Here is a 15,119-nt window from a genome sequence, read left to right as displayed (position 1 = left end):
CATATGTCATCCATACTGTTAGCTGAGGGAGAAAGGTAAACATCTCCCAGCTGACAGGTTAGTCCAGCTTCAGTGCTTAAAGCAGCTACCTTTAGCTGGCCTTGCTGTCTATGGCTTTTTTTTGTTTCTGTACCTTTGAATTCAACCAGCCTATTCCTTATACACTGTAAGCTCTAAAGACAAAGGCAATGAGGGTGTGACCTCTGGGTGTTCAGAACTAAGGAGATCTAAGTACATCTAAGAACTAAGTAGAACTAAGTACAATCATTGGTAGGACAGGGTCTGTCAGCTTTTTTTTTTTTTGGTCTCCATTTTTAAAGATAAGAAACTGTGGTTTTGAGCAGCTGATTTTAGTTCAGGAAGTTGGTATGTTTTCTGCGTGTTTGGTTGCTTGTTTGTTTGTTCATTCACTGAAGGGTTTTTCACAAGGCAGCCTGCATTTAAACAGGGAGTGGGGCAGGGGTGCCGCTTGTTCGAAAGTCTGTCCCATGGGCTGATGAACCCACCAGCACACAAGGGATGTTAATGAAACCATGGTCACACTTGCCATCCCTCTGAGAGTAGCCATTTCATTGTGCCTTAGAAAAAGCACCATAAGGCTACAGAATATGTCTCTATGCTGGCCTGTTGCCACTTGATTGCCACAGCTCTGTAAACCACTCAAAGCTCATATTTAGTGATGATAAAGTTAGAGAGTATAGAGTGTCTGTTGTTCAGTCAGTTCTCTGTATTGTGTGGTCTGCTTGAAAACAGCCAGTTCTGCTGAACGAAATATCTGGTTATTATGAAGATTCTCTACATGTCATATAGCATCCCCAGTTTTCAGAGGCTAGGAATCTTGCCTTGCCTGTGAAGACAGATACCACTTTCATGTATCTGTAGCACTTACTGCTGCCATCATTAACTTGCCAGTAACTGTCTTATGATATCTCACAATTTATGTGCCCCTGGCTTGACTTCCTACAGAGGTGTGACTGTCTTACTGCTTTATATTCCCCATGGTGCTTTCCGGAAAGGATATGCTGAACCTGTTATCTGTTTATTTAATTTGAGTGGAATTCAGGGAGATGTACTTAGCACTGAATCCTAGCTCATACCATAATGGTACCCGGGGTGTTTAGAATGTGCTTTAGGACCTTGCAGAGCCCCAGGTCCAGCAGTAGGAGCAGCAGCAGCTGGTGGACTATGGACATGACATTAGTGACAGTCAACCCCGATCTAGCACTTTCCTTGTGCCTGGCATTGTTCTATGTGTTTTACTTGTACTGTGCCACTTGGTTCTGCCAACATTTTGAGGTGGGTTCTGTTATTTAAGCTGAAATTGAAAGATGAGGAGCTGGGGGCCCAGAGAGAGAAGAACAGTGCCCAAGGTTGCACAACTGGAGGGCTGTAGATTCCAATCCAAGCAGTTTGGCTGCAGAGTCTGTACTTGGACCCACTGAATCATACCATCTCTTTCACAAGAGCTAATACATATATGGTTATGGATCATATGCCAGACACTTTTCATGTAAATTCACTAATAATAGTAAGAGGTGGTGGACTATAGAGTGCTTTATAAGATGCCACTGAAATTTCCATCAAGCCTAAAGAAACACCATATCCTTGAACAGTCACTGGGGCTGGGGCTATGTGTGGTTTCTTCCTAAGTGGGCTGGGACAGCAGTGCCGGGCAAGAAAAGATAGTTTGTTCTTTGCTTGGAAAATTTTATGATCAGGAGATCAAGGCTCAGGGGTACTGTTTTGTTTTAATAAAGTTATTTATTTTTAATTGGAGGATAATTGCTTTACAATATTATATTAGTTTCTGCCATATATCAACATGAATCAGCCATAAGTATACATACGTCCCCTTTCTCTTGAACCTTCCTCCTACCTCCCACCCCGGGTTGGATATGGTAGAAGCACAGAAAGCCAAGGCCCTTCTGTTTTCCTGTGCTCCGAGCAAGCAACGTGGAAGTCATGCAGTGGGGGAGCAGCCCAGGTAGTAGGTATTTTCTGCCCACTGGCTTGCAGCAACTTCACAGAGACATAGGGTGGGGAGGTGCTGGGGTGAGTGTTTTTTTCTTGTCTCCCTCGGGGTGCCCTAGACTGAATGGCCACTCTACTTTCATGGGCTGTCTGTCTTTCTTGGATGGAGAGCTTAATAGGTAGCAGAGAGACTCCCCTACAAATGAGGAGTCTATTAGTTCAGTGAGCACAACATATCCAAGTTAAACGGAGGAAAAAAAGATGAGAGCCAAACTAAAACCATAACTCAGTGGTTTACCCAAACCAAAGAGAACCTTTTTCTTTTCTTAGCACTTTTTCTCAATGGGGAAAGAAAGGGAACCTAACACTAAGAAGTGTCTTAAAGGATGGAGGTCACCTCCTATGGGTGGGTGGAGGTGTGTGACCTAGAAAGGACCCACGGGATGGAGGTAGGGTTTTCTGGGTGCTGACAATATTCTATTTCTTTACGTAGGTGGTAGTTGTTGCTAGTCCCTAAGTCATGTCCAACTCTTGGTGACCCCCATGGGCTGCGTCATGCCAGGCTCCTCTCTAGTTGTTACATGACAGTAACTACATGATGCTTTGCTTTGTGATTTTTAATATTCAGTTTTTTATATCTTATGGACTCTGTGCATTTGTATATCATAATACTGTAAAACAAAACATTTTAAAGAGTGAGAACACCCACTTAGCCTGTGGATTAGCTGAGTCAGTTCTGCTGTTCACCCAGTGGGATGACAGGGCTGCAGCCAGATCACTGTCATGGTAACAACAGTGGCAACAACTCCCATGATGAATACCTGTTTCCTACACGAAACTGGGGGCCTCTTGGCGAGGCCTAAGAATGGAGGTGGCACAGCATTCCCTCAGATCCATGCACCGAGTCTTCACAAAGCATGCCATTTTCCATGAGGCCTCCCCAGCCTTGTTCTTGGGACCTAGGGGTGGTGGGTCCTCAGGCTGTTTGCCAGATGGTGTTCCAGGGGTGAAGGAAAAAGGAAGGAAGTCTCCAGGGTACATGTTAATGATTCTTCAGGATCCAACTTGTCCTTGATCCTACGCTCATCTAGATAGTGAGCACTGCAAGGAATGTGGACGGGCCCCTGGGTAGACTGGAGAGGAGGCATTTGATGTGTGATTTACAGATATGTAAATAGGAATAATGACTCTTAACTTTCAGGGCTGTTCTGAACACTGAACAAGCCTGGTGTCTGGGCACAATAGGTATTTAATAATGGGAGCTGTCACCACTGTTGTCGGGGCTTCCCAGGTGGCGCAGTGGTAAAGAATCTGCTTGCTGATTCAGGAGATGTAGGAGACACCGGTTTAATCCCTTGGTTAGGAAGATCCCACTCCAGTATTCTTGCCTGAAGAATTTCATGGATGGAGGAGCCTGGCGGGCTCTAGTCCATGGGGTAGCAAAGAGTCAGACATGACTGAGCGACTGACCACACATGCAACAAAGTCACACCACTGTTGTTACCGTGAGAGTGATCTGGCTGCAGTCCTCTCACCGGGTGAATGGCAGGATTGGCTCAGCTAATCCAGGTGGCTTATGTGGGTGTTTTCCCTCTTTAAAACGTTTTGTTTTACAGTACTGTGATATATAAATGCACAAGGTCTGTAAGACATACATAACTGAACATTAAAAGTCATAAAGCAAAACATCAGGTAATTACTGTCATGTAACAACTACTCGGTGGGTAGTGACTGCAACCATGAAATCAGATCAGAAAATGACTGAGTCTTAGCAGGAAAGCTATGACAAACCTTGACAGTGTGTTGAAAAGTAGAGACATTACTCTATCAACAAAGGTCCATATAGTCAAGGCTATGGTCTTCCACGTGGTCACATACGGTTGTGAGAGCTGGACCGTAAAGAAGGCAGAGTGCCAAAGCATTGATGCCTTCAAACTGAGTTGCTGGGGACAGCTCCTGACAGTCACTTGGACATCAAGGAGATCAAACCAGTCCATCCTAAAGAAAATCAACCCTGAATGCTCATTAGAAGCACTGATGCTGAAGCTGAATCTCCAGTATTTTGGTTACCTGACACGAAGAGCTGACTCTTTGGAAAAGACCCTGATGCTGGGAAAGATTGAGGGCAGAAAAAGAGGACATCAGAGGATGAGATGGATGGATGGCATCACCAGTGCAATGGACATGAACTTGGGCAAACTTTGGGAGATGGTGAGGGACTGCAGCACACCACTCCATGGGGTTGCAAAGAGTCAGACACAACTGGGCGACTGAACAACAACTACTCAGGTAAATAAATCAAATATTGTCAGCTCCCAGAAGACCCCACCTCCATCTCATGGGCCCTCTCCAGGTCACACCCCTCCATCCACCCACAGGAGGTGACTTCCATCTTATCTTTATAAATAAATTAACAATTTTATTCTATATATCCCCGTATTTCATTGTTGTTCAGCCGCTGTGTCATGTCTGCTACCCCATGGACTGCAGCATGCCAGACTTCCCTGTCCTTCACTGGCCCCCAGAGTTTGCTCAGATTCATGCCAGTTGAGTCAGTGATGCTATTTATCTCATCCTCTGCTGCCTTCTATGCATATATCTCATTATATTACACTTCACTTAATTGTGCTTCACAGATGTTGTTTTTTTTTCCAAACTGAAGGTGTGTGGCAGTCATGCATTGAGCATGCCTATCAGTACCATTTTCCCAACAGCATTTGCTCACTGTGCCTTTGTCACATTTTGGTAATTCTCACTAAATTCCAAACTTTTTCATCATTATATTTGTTATGGTGATCTGTGATTACTGATCTTTGATGTTAACTGTGGCATAAAGATTATGACTTACTGAAGCTCAGATGACTAGCAGTTTTTTTAGGAATATTTTTTAACTAAGGTATGTACATTGTTTTTTGGGCATAATGCTACTGCACACGTATTAGACCATGGTATAGTATAAATGTAACTTTCATATGTACCGGGAAACCAAGAAATTCCTGTGACTCATTTTATTGAGCTATTTGCTTTATTACAGTGGTCTGGAACTAAACTTCTAATATCTCTGAGGCTATATAAAATGTATAAATATCCCCCCAATATTATTGTTTTATCTGTATTTAAATGTTATATATAAACTGACTCATCTATTCTTTTGAGTCTTGCTTCCTTCATCCATCCTTATGATTGTAAGAGTCAATCACATTGTTTTCATAGAGGCAGTATATGTCTTTTCAGGATTATATGGTAGTTCTTTCTACAAATATGCTACATTTTGTTATTTATCTTCCTATAGATGGATATTTTTTGTTTGTTTGTTTGTTTAGGTTGGGGTAATTACTGATTAGCATATTAAAAAGCAGTAGACATTACTTTGCCAACAAAGGTCCGTCTAGTCAAGGCTATGGTTTTTCCAGTGGTCATGTATGGATGTGAGAGTTGGTCTATAAAGAAAGCTGAGCACCGAAGAATTGATGCTTTTGAACTGTGGTGTTGGAGAAGACTCTTGAGAGTCCCTTGGACTGCAAGGAGATCCAGCCAGTCCATCCTAAAGCAGATCAGTCCTGGGTGTTCATTGGAAGGACTGATGCTGAAGCTAAAACTCCAATACTTTGGCCACCTGATGCGAAGAGTTGACTCATTGGAAAAGACCCTGATGCTGGGAGGGATTGGGGGCAGGAGGAGAAGGGGATGACAGAGGATGAGATGGCTGGATGGCATCACCGACTCAATGGGCATGAGTTTGAGTAAACTCCGGGAGTTGGTGATGGACAGGGAGGTCTGGCGTGCTACGATTCATGGGGTCGCAAAGAGTCGGACATGACTGAGCGACTGAACTGAACTGAGCTGAATTACTGATAATGTTGCTGTGTATATTCTTATTTATGCATTGTGTTGACATGAGCTGTAGGGACATACCTAGGAGAGGAATTCCTGGGTCACAAGATATGTTATATCTAACTTTAGTTGATGCTGCCAAACTCTTTTCCAAAGTGATGGTACCCACTTACTCTATCATCTGCAGTTTACAAGAGTCACCATTCCTCCACAGCTCCAGGGACAGTTGGTATCCATTGTCTTTAAATGTTAGACAATCTGGTAGGTGTGTAATTGTGTTTGTGTTTTTAGTTTGCATTTCCCCAACTACTGAAGAAGTTTATTGTCCACCTGGACTTTTCTCTTGTGATTTTTCTTTGGTTCATATTTAAACTGGGTCATCTTCTTGCTTGATGAATGTTATCCACATGGATACTTGACCGTACCAAGTAGCATTTACTGAGAAGAGTGGTGTCTTGGAACTCATCAGAGTAGATGGTTAAAACCACAGAAGTTTTGTGAGTAGATTGTTAAAGTGGGTGTAGCTTGAAGTCAGCCATTATGGGAGCTTTATACCATGGGTATTGGCAAGTGCTACAAGTCGAGGCAGTCATCTACTACAGCAATGGAAAAGAACATCTCTTCTACTCTGACCCTCAGGGCCACCTCTGTCAAAAACCCTGTCCAGACATGTGTGGATTTATTTCCATGCTACCCCTTCTGTATCTTTTATTTTTATATCTATCCCAGTGTGAAGTGTGGCTTTATAATAACTCTTCATATATGGTATAGCCAAGTCCTCTCATCACAGAGTATCTTGCTGATTTGGGGCTCTTAAAATTTTTAATTTTAGAATTAACTTACTGATTTTATAAAGAAAAAAATTGTTTGAAATTTGAGGGGGTTACCTTGATTCTGTGGATCAACTTTGGGAAAAATGCACGTTTTTATGCTTCCCTGATGGCTCAGTGGTTAAGAATCCACCTGCAGTGCGGGAGACACAGGTTTGATCCCTGGGTTGGGAAGATCCCCTGGAGGAGGAAATGGTAACCCACTCCAGTGTTCTTGCCTGGAAAATCTCCCGGACAGAGCAGCCTGGCGCGCTGCAGTCTGTAGGGTCACAAACAGTTGGATGCAACTGAGAGACAGCATGCATGCACATTTTTATATGCTTTGGGTCACTGTGGAAATCACTCATTACTGTGTAACATCAACTGCATATATTTTCTGTAGGTTTGTTATTTGTCATTTAAATTTGGCTACAGTGTTTCTTCACTTGTGGAGCTTTACTTTTATTAAAGTTTGTCAACCTTTTTCTTCATAGCTTCTAGCGTTTTTGTCATAAGATAAAAATTTAAATTTTAAAATTCTCTGGTGTTTTATTCTGTCCTTTAATAATTTTCTTAATCATTACAGTCCAAAGATTTTAATCTTTGATCTACCTGGAATTTATATTACATAAACTTATATCATGATAAAGATTTTTTAAATCCTATTTTAAAAAATCTATTGTCCCAATACCAGTTCCTGAACAATCTGTCCCTACTGATTTGAAATGTTACTGTTATCATAAATGAAATTTCTATAAGTATTTGGATTTTTTTTCTTGGACTTTGTCTTTTGTTTCATTATCTGTTTCTGTTTATAGTATCATAATTCCATAGGTATCATGTGAGCCACAAATGAAAACCACATGAAATATAAAATATTCTTGTGGTGGTGGTGGTGGTTTAGTCACTAAGTTGTATCTGACTTTTGTGACCCCATGGACTGTAGCCAGCCAGGCTCCTCTGTCCTTGGGATTTCCCAGGCAAGAATACTGGAGTGGGTTGCCATTTCCTTCTTTAGGGGGTCTCCCAACCCATCAGTTCAGTTCAGTTCAGTTGCTCAGTTGTGTCTGACTCTCTGCGACCCCATGGACTATAGTATGCTAGGCCTCCCTGTCTATCACCAACTCCTGGAGCCCACTCAAACCCATGTCCATTGAGTCAGTGATGCCATCCAACCACCTCATCCTCTGTCGTCCCCTTCTCCTCTTGCCTTCAATCTTTCCCAGCATCAGGATCTTTTCCAATGAGTCAGTTCTTCACATCAGGTGGCCAAAGTATTGGAGTTTCAGCTTCAGCATCAGTCCTTCCAATGAATATTCATGACTGATTTCCTTTAGGACTGACTGGTTGAATCTCCTTACGGTCCAAAGGACTCTCAAGCCTTTTCCAACACCACAGTTCAAAAGCATCAATTCTTCGGTGCTCAGCTTTCTTTATAGTCCAACTCTCACATCCATACATGACTACTGGAAAAACCATAGCTTTGACTAGATAGACCTTGGTTAGCAAAGTAATGTCTCTGCTATTTAATATGCTGTCTAGGTTGGCCATAGCTTTTCTTCCAAGGAGCAAGCGTCTTTTAATTTCATGGCTGCAGTCACCATCTGCAGTGATTTTGGAGCCCCTCAAAATAAAGTCTCTTACTGTTTCCATTGTTTCCCCATCTGTTTGCCATGAAGTGATGGGACCAGGTGCCATGATCTTAGTTTTCTGAATGTTGAGCTTTAAGCCAGCTTTTTCACTCTCCTCTTTCACTTTCAAGAGGCTCTTTGGTTCTTCACTTTCTGCCATAAGGGTGGTATCATTTACATATCTGTGGTTATTGATATTTCTCCCAGCAATCTTGATTCCAGTTTGTGCTTCATCCAGCCCAGCATTTCTCATGATGTACTCTGCATATAAGATAAATAAGCAGGGTGACAACATACAGCCATGATGTACTCCTCTCCCAATTTGGAACCAGTCTGTTGTTCCATGTCTGGTTATAAATGTTGCTTCTTGACCTGCATACAGATTTCTCAGGAGGCAGGTCAGGTGGTCTGGTATTCCCATCTCTTGAAGAATTTTCCACAGTTTGTTATGATCCACACAGTCAAAGGCTTTGGCATAGTCAATAAAGCAGAAGTAGATGTTTTTCTGGAACTCTCTTGCTTTTTTGATGACTCAACTGATGTTGGCAATTTGATCTCTGGTTCCTCTGCCTTTTCTAAATCCAGCTTGTACATCTGGAAGTTCACAGTTCACGTACTGTTGAAGCCTGGCTTGGAGAATTTTGAGCATTAACTTTGCTACCTTGTGAGATGAGTGCAATTGTGCGGTAGTTTGAACATTCTTTGGCATCGCCTTTCTTTGGGATTGGAATGAAAACTGACCTTTTCCAGCCTGTGACCACTGCTGAGTTTTCCAAATTTGCTGGCATGTTGAGTGCAGCACTTTAACAGCATTATGTTTTAGGATTTGAAAAAACTCAACTGGAATTCCGTCACCTCCACTAGCTTTGTTCATAGTGATGCTTCGTAAGGCCCACTTGACTTCACATCCCAGGATGTCTGGCTCTAGGTGAGTGATCACACCATTGTGGTTATCTGGGTCATGAAGATCTTCTTTGTACAGTTCTTCTGTGTATTCTTGCCACCTCTTCTGAATATCTTTTGCTTCTGTTAGGTCCATACAATTTCTGTCCTTTATTGTGCCCATATTTGCATATCAACTCATAGGTATCATGTGAACCACAAATGTAAGCCACATTAAATTAAAAATATTCTAATAGCCACATCAAAAAAGTAAAAAAAAAAAGTGAAATTACTTTTATTATTTTTTAAATTGAAGTATAGTTGATGTGTATAGTATATATAAATTATAGGTGTACAATATAGTGTTTCACAATTTTTCAAGATTATCCTCCATTTATAGTTATGAGAAAATAGTAGTTATATCCTCCATATAGCACAGTATATCCTTGTAGCTCCTTTTCTGTCTAATAGTTTGCACCCTTAATCCCCTACCCCTATATTGCCTGTCCCCTCCTCCTTCTCCCCACTGGCAACCACTCATTTTTTTTTTTTTATATCTGTGAGTCTGTTTCTTTTTTGTTGTATTCAATAGTTTGTTGTATTTTATAGAATCCACATATATGTGATATCACGTAGCATTTGTCTTTCTCTGTGTGACCTATTTCACTTAGCCTGATGCCAAGTCCACCCATGTTACTCCAGATGGCAAAATTTTAGTCTTTTTAATGGCTGCGTAGCATTCCATTGTCTCTGTGTGTATGTGTGCGTGCGTGTGTATCTCACATCTTCCTTCTCTGTTCATTTGTTGATGAACAACTGTTGATCTGTTGATGAAGCAAGTCAGGTTGCTTCTATAACTTGGCAATTGCAAATAATGCTGCTATGAACATTGGGATGCATGTGTCCTTTTGAATTAGTGAAATTAGTTTTAACAATATAGCTTATTTAACCCATTATAGCCATTATATCATTTCAACATGAAGTCAATATAGAAATAATTACATTTACATTCTTTTTTTCATAGAAAGTCTTTGAAATGTGGCATATATTTTATGCTTACAACACATCCCCAGATCCCAGGTAGGACTAGACATATTTCCAGTGTCATGAGCTACAGGTGACTAGTGGCTACCCTGTTTGATAGCTCAGGTCAGTATCTTTGTTAAGGCAGGTCTAGAGTATCCTTGGCTCTGTGGTTAATTCTACTACTAAAGTCTGGCCCCTCCAGGGTTGGTTCAGTGAGGTTTCTTCACTCTTCGCTTGGAACTTTAGCATCTCACAGCAATTTGGGACCTTAAGAATTGTCTGGCTTACAGCCCCAGCATTTGTTCTTCCTTCAGTAATCATACTTTGCCCAGCTCCTGGAGTTTCACCTCCACATGTCCACTCGGTACTCTGGCCAAGCACTAAAGAGAACCTCCGCACCCGTGTCTGCAGCTCTGTCTGTGTCCCTCCGTCCTCCAGTGCCGTGCTCCGTGAAGTCTGGCGGCCTCTGCCTCCACTATGCTCTGCGTAGAGTCCCTTCTTGCCCCATGGTTTGCAAATTTCCTCTGGCAACACATTTTAGTGGTCCTAGGGTTCACCTCTTTTCTCCTGTCTGAGGGTCACACCTGTGCTATGGGAGTGGGAGATGGAGGCTGCCAGACTGATACTCGTCATTCTTGATGATTAGTCCTACTTAAAAAATTTTTGGGGGGATTATTTATTAGTTCTACTATTTGGTTCTTCCACAATTCCTTTGACCTTTATTAACTCCTTATTTTCCTTAATTTTATTATTTTAATAACCTTTTATTTTTATGCTTTCCTGTTTATTAGAATAACTAGTTAGGGCTATGAATTTTTCCCTGAGAACTCCTATAGCTATTTTCTACAGGTTCTGATAGGCAAATCTCTTTGTGGTCATTGTTCTCTCGATACTTTACAATTTTGGTTTTGGCTTTCTTTTGAGATGGTAGAATTTTCTGGTTCTGTTATGACTTTTTAGTTGTACTGCATTCTTAATAAAGCTATCTACACTGTTTATAAGTTTTGAAAATTATTGAAGTTCCCTTTATAGCTTAGTGTATAGTCACTATGATTTTCCCATGAACCTTTGTAAGCAAGGTGTTATTCACTTTTTAGGGTATAAGTTATTGATTGATTTTATATGAGTAAATGTTAATTTGAGTATACATAATAAATTTAAATTTGCAAAAATATATATGTATATGTGTGTGTATTTTTTTAAACTTTGGTTGCCAATGTAAGATTATAAAAATTAGAGCTTAAAGTGTGAAAGCCACTCAGCTAAGTGACCCCAAAGGTTACTTGGAAAGTGTAAAATGTGAATATAAGTTAGTGTAGACCCAGAAAGACCCTGGAGTGGAGCTGATATCAAAGGGTACCTAACGCATTCTTTCCTCTCTCTTTTCATTATTTTTCTTCTATTTCCCCTCTATACAATATGCTAATAAGAAATCTAGATTACACAGAGTCAGGCCAGGTGTTATACCAGTCTTTTATCAACAAATGAGAGCACATTATACAGTTTTTAATTGGTCTTAGGAAAAGCAAAGGTGAAATGGAAATTCAATTCTCCTGGACCTTTGTTCAAAATGCAATTTTCCATCTCTACTGTAAGGAACGAATTTTAATTAGCTTGATTCTCACCATTTGGCCATGCATTTGTAATCCTTGTTCACACTTTGTGAAAGAAAAAATTGATGAAAGAAATTGAACAATAATGGAAATCTTGTCTGAGCAGAACAAATTGGAATTATCAAATGCACTGCAGGATGACTGGCATGCTGGAGCTGGGGCGAGAAGTGTCTGGTGACTTAGAAAAAGCTCCTCTCCCCAGAATGCCACTATTCAGCCTGACATGGTTTTGTCCTGCACAGGGAACCTTCCAGAGTAGAGAGGGCTGTGGTGCCAGGCAGACGTGGGTTGGAAGCCTGCCTCCAATCTTTAATGGTTGGTCACTTAATTTTCCTGATCTTCAATTTCCTCATCAGTAAAATGGGGTAATAACGTCTACCTAGTAGCCTCGTGAGGATTGAAAGAAACGAATCATGGAAAGTGCCAGACACATAACAGGAGCTCAAAGAATGACCAAGAGGAACTTTTCAAAGGCACGATCAGTGGCAGGACTGAGGGATACTTGTGAGGTTCCTGACTTGTTTCCTCTTGAGAAGAAAGAAGTGGGCATGTTTGTACGCTGTGCTGGTGTTACCAGTGGTTGGAGGGCGGGGTTCTTCCAGACCTTCTTCTCAGTCACTCTGGGACAGCAAATAACCAGGGCCTTTTGCAGAGGAGTCCATTCAGGATTCTAATCTGTAGTTACCGAAGCTCCAAGAGTCCATTCTTGCTCAGCGTGTGAGCTTTGTGGGACAGCTATAAGGACATGGAGGTCATGTTCACCAAGCACAGCTCACCGATGAGGAAGTGAGTTAAGAGTTTCTGGGCCAGCAAGTAGGTCAAATAGCACAAATCATAGAGGGAAGGGGGGTCAGCAAAACAAACTATTTAGGGCTTTGTGGAGAGGTGTCAGAGAGGAAAAAGGTAAAGTTCATGGTCTTAGAGCTTGTAATATAACAGAGAAGGGAAACAAAACCAAACAGAACTCTAGCCACATAAGGTGCTAACTGTAAAGATCCAATGTCCATACAACTTTTTTCTTTTCTCTGAGACAATGTCAAAATCAAATACTCCTGAGGTTTTCAGCCCACCTGCCCAGGTTTGAGTTCAGAAAATAAAGTCCCTGTTTCTCTACATGTACTGTTCCCAACTCAGTTTCTGAGAAACTCTGTGCTCCCAGAATTCCCTCCCTGTTAGGAGTGTAGGTCTACTCAGGGTTTGATAGATCTGGGTTCATTTTCAACTCCCTCACTCACTCTCTTATGGCCTTGGGGGGAAGCATCTATTCCTCTGGACACCTGTTTCTTCATCTTTAAAATGGTCACATCATAGGGTGGTGGTTATGATAATTTTATTGTTGTTCAGTCACTAAGTCGTGTCTGACTCTTCGAAACCCATGGACTGCATCACACTAGGCTTCCTTGTCCTTCACCATCTCCTGGAGTTTGCTCAAACTCATGTCCATTGAATTGGTGATGCCATCCAACCATCTTATCCTCTGTTGCCTTCTTCTCCTGCCCTCAATCTTTCCCAGCATCAGGGTCTTTTCCACTGAGGCGGCTCTTTGCATCAGGTGGCCAAAGTATTGGAGCTTCAGCTTCAGCATCAGTCCTTCCAATGAGTATTCAGGGTTGATTTCCCTTAGGATTGACTGGTATGATTTCCTTGCTGTCCAAAGGACTCTCAAGAGTCTTCTCCAGCACCACAGTTTGGAAGCATCAGTTCTTCTGTGCTCAGCCTTCTTTATGGTCCAACTCTCACATCCATAAATGACAACTGGAAAAACCATAGCTTTGTCAGCAAAGTGATGTCTTTGCTTTTTAATATGCTGCCTAGGTTGGTCATAACTTTCATGGCAGCATTCACTGTCCAGACTGATTTTGGAGCCCAAGAAAATAAAATCTGTGATGATTTAAGGATTCTCTTTGGACAGGCCTGTGCTAGGCCCTCAGGATGAACAGATAAAGAGGATCTATTTTCTTCCTTCAAGGCAGTGGCTCTCCACCTGGGCCAGTTCTGCTTCCTCAGAGGACAACTGGCAAATCTGGAGACATCCTGGCTGTCCTTGTTGGGTGACGGTTGGGTATGGGGGTGCAGGAGACCTGGGGATGCTAAATATTCTACAGTGCATAGGACAGCCTCCCCCCAACACCACACACCTCCACCTCCTCACTCCACCCCCGCGCGCAGCAGCGTTCCTTCGGGTTTTAGAATTAGAAGAGGAAGATGGGTCCATTAGAGGTTTTCCTCTCAGAGAAGAGAGAAATGTCATAATCCTTAAAGTCATGTTTACCCCTCCTGCTGCCCTAGATGTCCCGGTCGCAGCTCCCTCGGAGGAGGACTGGGGACGCGCTTCCTACCAGAAGCACCCGGGTGGATGGCGCCATCCTTATGCATCTACACGTCCGCAGTTAGAGATCCCCCGCCGCCGCTGCCTGGGGAGGGGCCTGGGCAGCTGAGTGAAACTGAAACGAAGGAGCCTGGCGCTCGTTCCAAGGGTCTCTAGGCAGGGACGCGAGGCAGGCCCCTTGCAAACGCCGCCGAGAGGCTTTGCGGGAAAGGCAGGGCTTCTACGGCGATCTTATTAGACTTCCTGGGGCAGCAGCTCCAGCCAGGCATAGCCTGACCGTTCACTGTCAGCACACCCAGAGCTCGACGGCTGGGCACCAAAGAGGGAACGCTTGCTGGCAGCTCCGGGGGCCCCAGCCAACTGGAGGGCGCCTGGGTCCAGACGTCGCCACCCCCTAAACTGGTGGTGGTGGCCCAACCTTTGAAGGGGACCCCAGGGCAGGAGGGGGCAGCCGGTCTTTCCGAGCCTTAGCCCAGGACTCCAAGTCCAGGAGCGCTTCCCCGCGGGCTGCGCCTCCCGGGACTGGGATGCGCGTGCGCCCAGAAGGCAACGCTAACTCGGTGGCTGCCGCGTGGGCGGCGGGGAAGGTGGGGCCACGCGTCGCCCCGTGCTCCTGAGCCAAGATCTGGATTCGGGACAGTGCCTGGGTGCTGAGTCAAACCCCAGCTGGGCTGGGTCTGCGGGCCGGGAGCGCAGGCGGCGGTAGTTAACGATTAATCGCTGACCACCCGGCCTCCAGCCTCTCAGCACGGGAGACCGCGCTCCCGGAGGGTGGGTTTGACCAGTAAAGGCCAGGTGGCTTGGAGGGGAGCCGGAGAGACGCGGAGCAAAGCGCCAGAGTCCTGCAGGGGAAGGGCGGGCGAGCTGGGGGATGTGGGCTGAGTGGCTGAGGCGAGTTTGGAACCTCCTTCCTCTGAGCTCACCACGCCTTGCCCAGTCACCAACCCCCAAGCCCCACCCCTAAGCGCCTACGGCTTCGCCTAGGTTGGGCTGCCCCAGGAAGTTTCCATAAAAGCACCTGAAA

At 43.6% G+C, this 15,119-nt stretch overlaps 1 protein-coding gene across 4 annotated transcripts in view; it reads left to right on the top strand.

The window, feature by feature from the left end:
- GPR39 (G protein-coupled receptor 39) overlaps nt 1–15,119 on the top strand; it is a 384,835-nt gene that overhangs the window by 121,306 nt on the left and 248,410 nt on the right. The window contains exon 1 of one of the 4 annotated variants that reach the window (XM_043894071.1): nt 14,463–14,682. The exons of 1 other annotated variant lie outside the window; for it this stretch is intronic. The gene's annotated coding sequence lies outside the window, so the exon portion shown is untranslated. Of the gene's footprint in view, nt 1–14,462; nt 14,867–15,119 lie in introns of those variants that run through there. 2 more of the 4 variants (XM_043894070.1, XM_043894068.1) reach the window with 2 other exon arrangements.

The sequence above is a fragment of the Cervus elaphus genome, chromosome 33, assembly GCF_910594005.1.
Source record: "Cervus elaphus chromosome 33, mCerEla1.1, whole genome shotgun sequence".
Taxonomy (NCBI): Eukaryota; Metazoa; Chordata; class Mammalia; order Artiodactyla; family Cervidae; genus Cervus; species Cervus elaphus.
The sequence above is the reverse complement of the archived record's forward strand: the minus strand, read 5'-3'. Positions and strand labels throughout refer to the sequence as shown.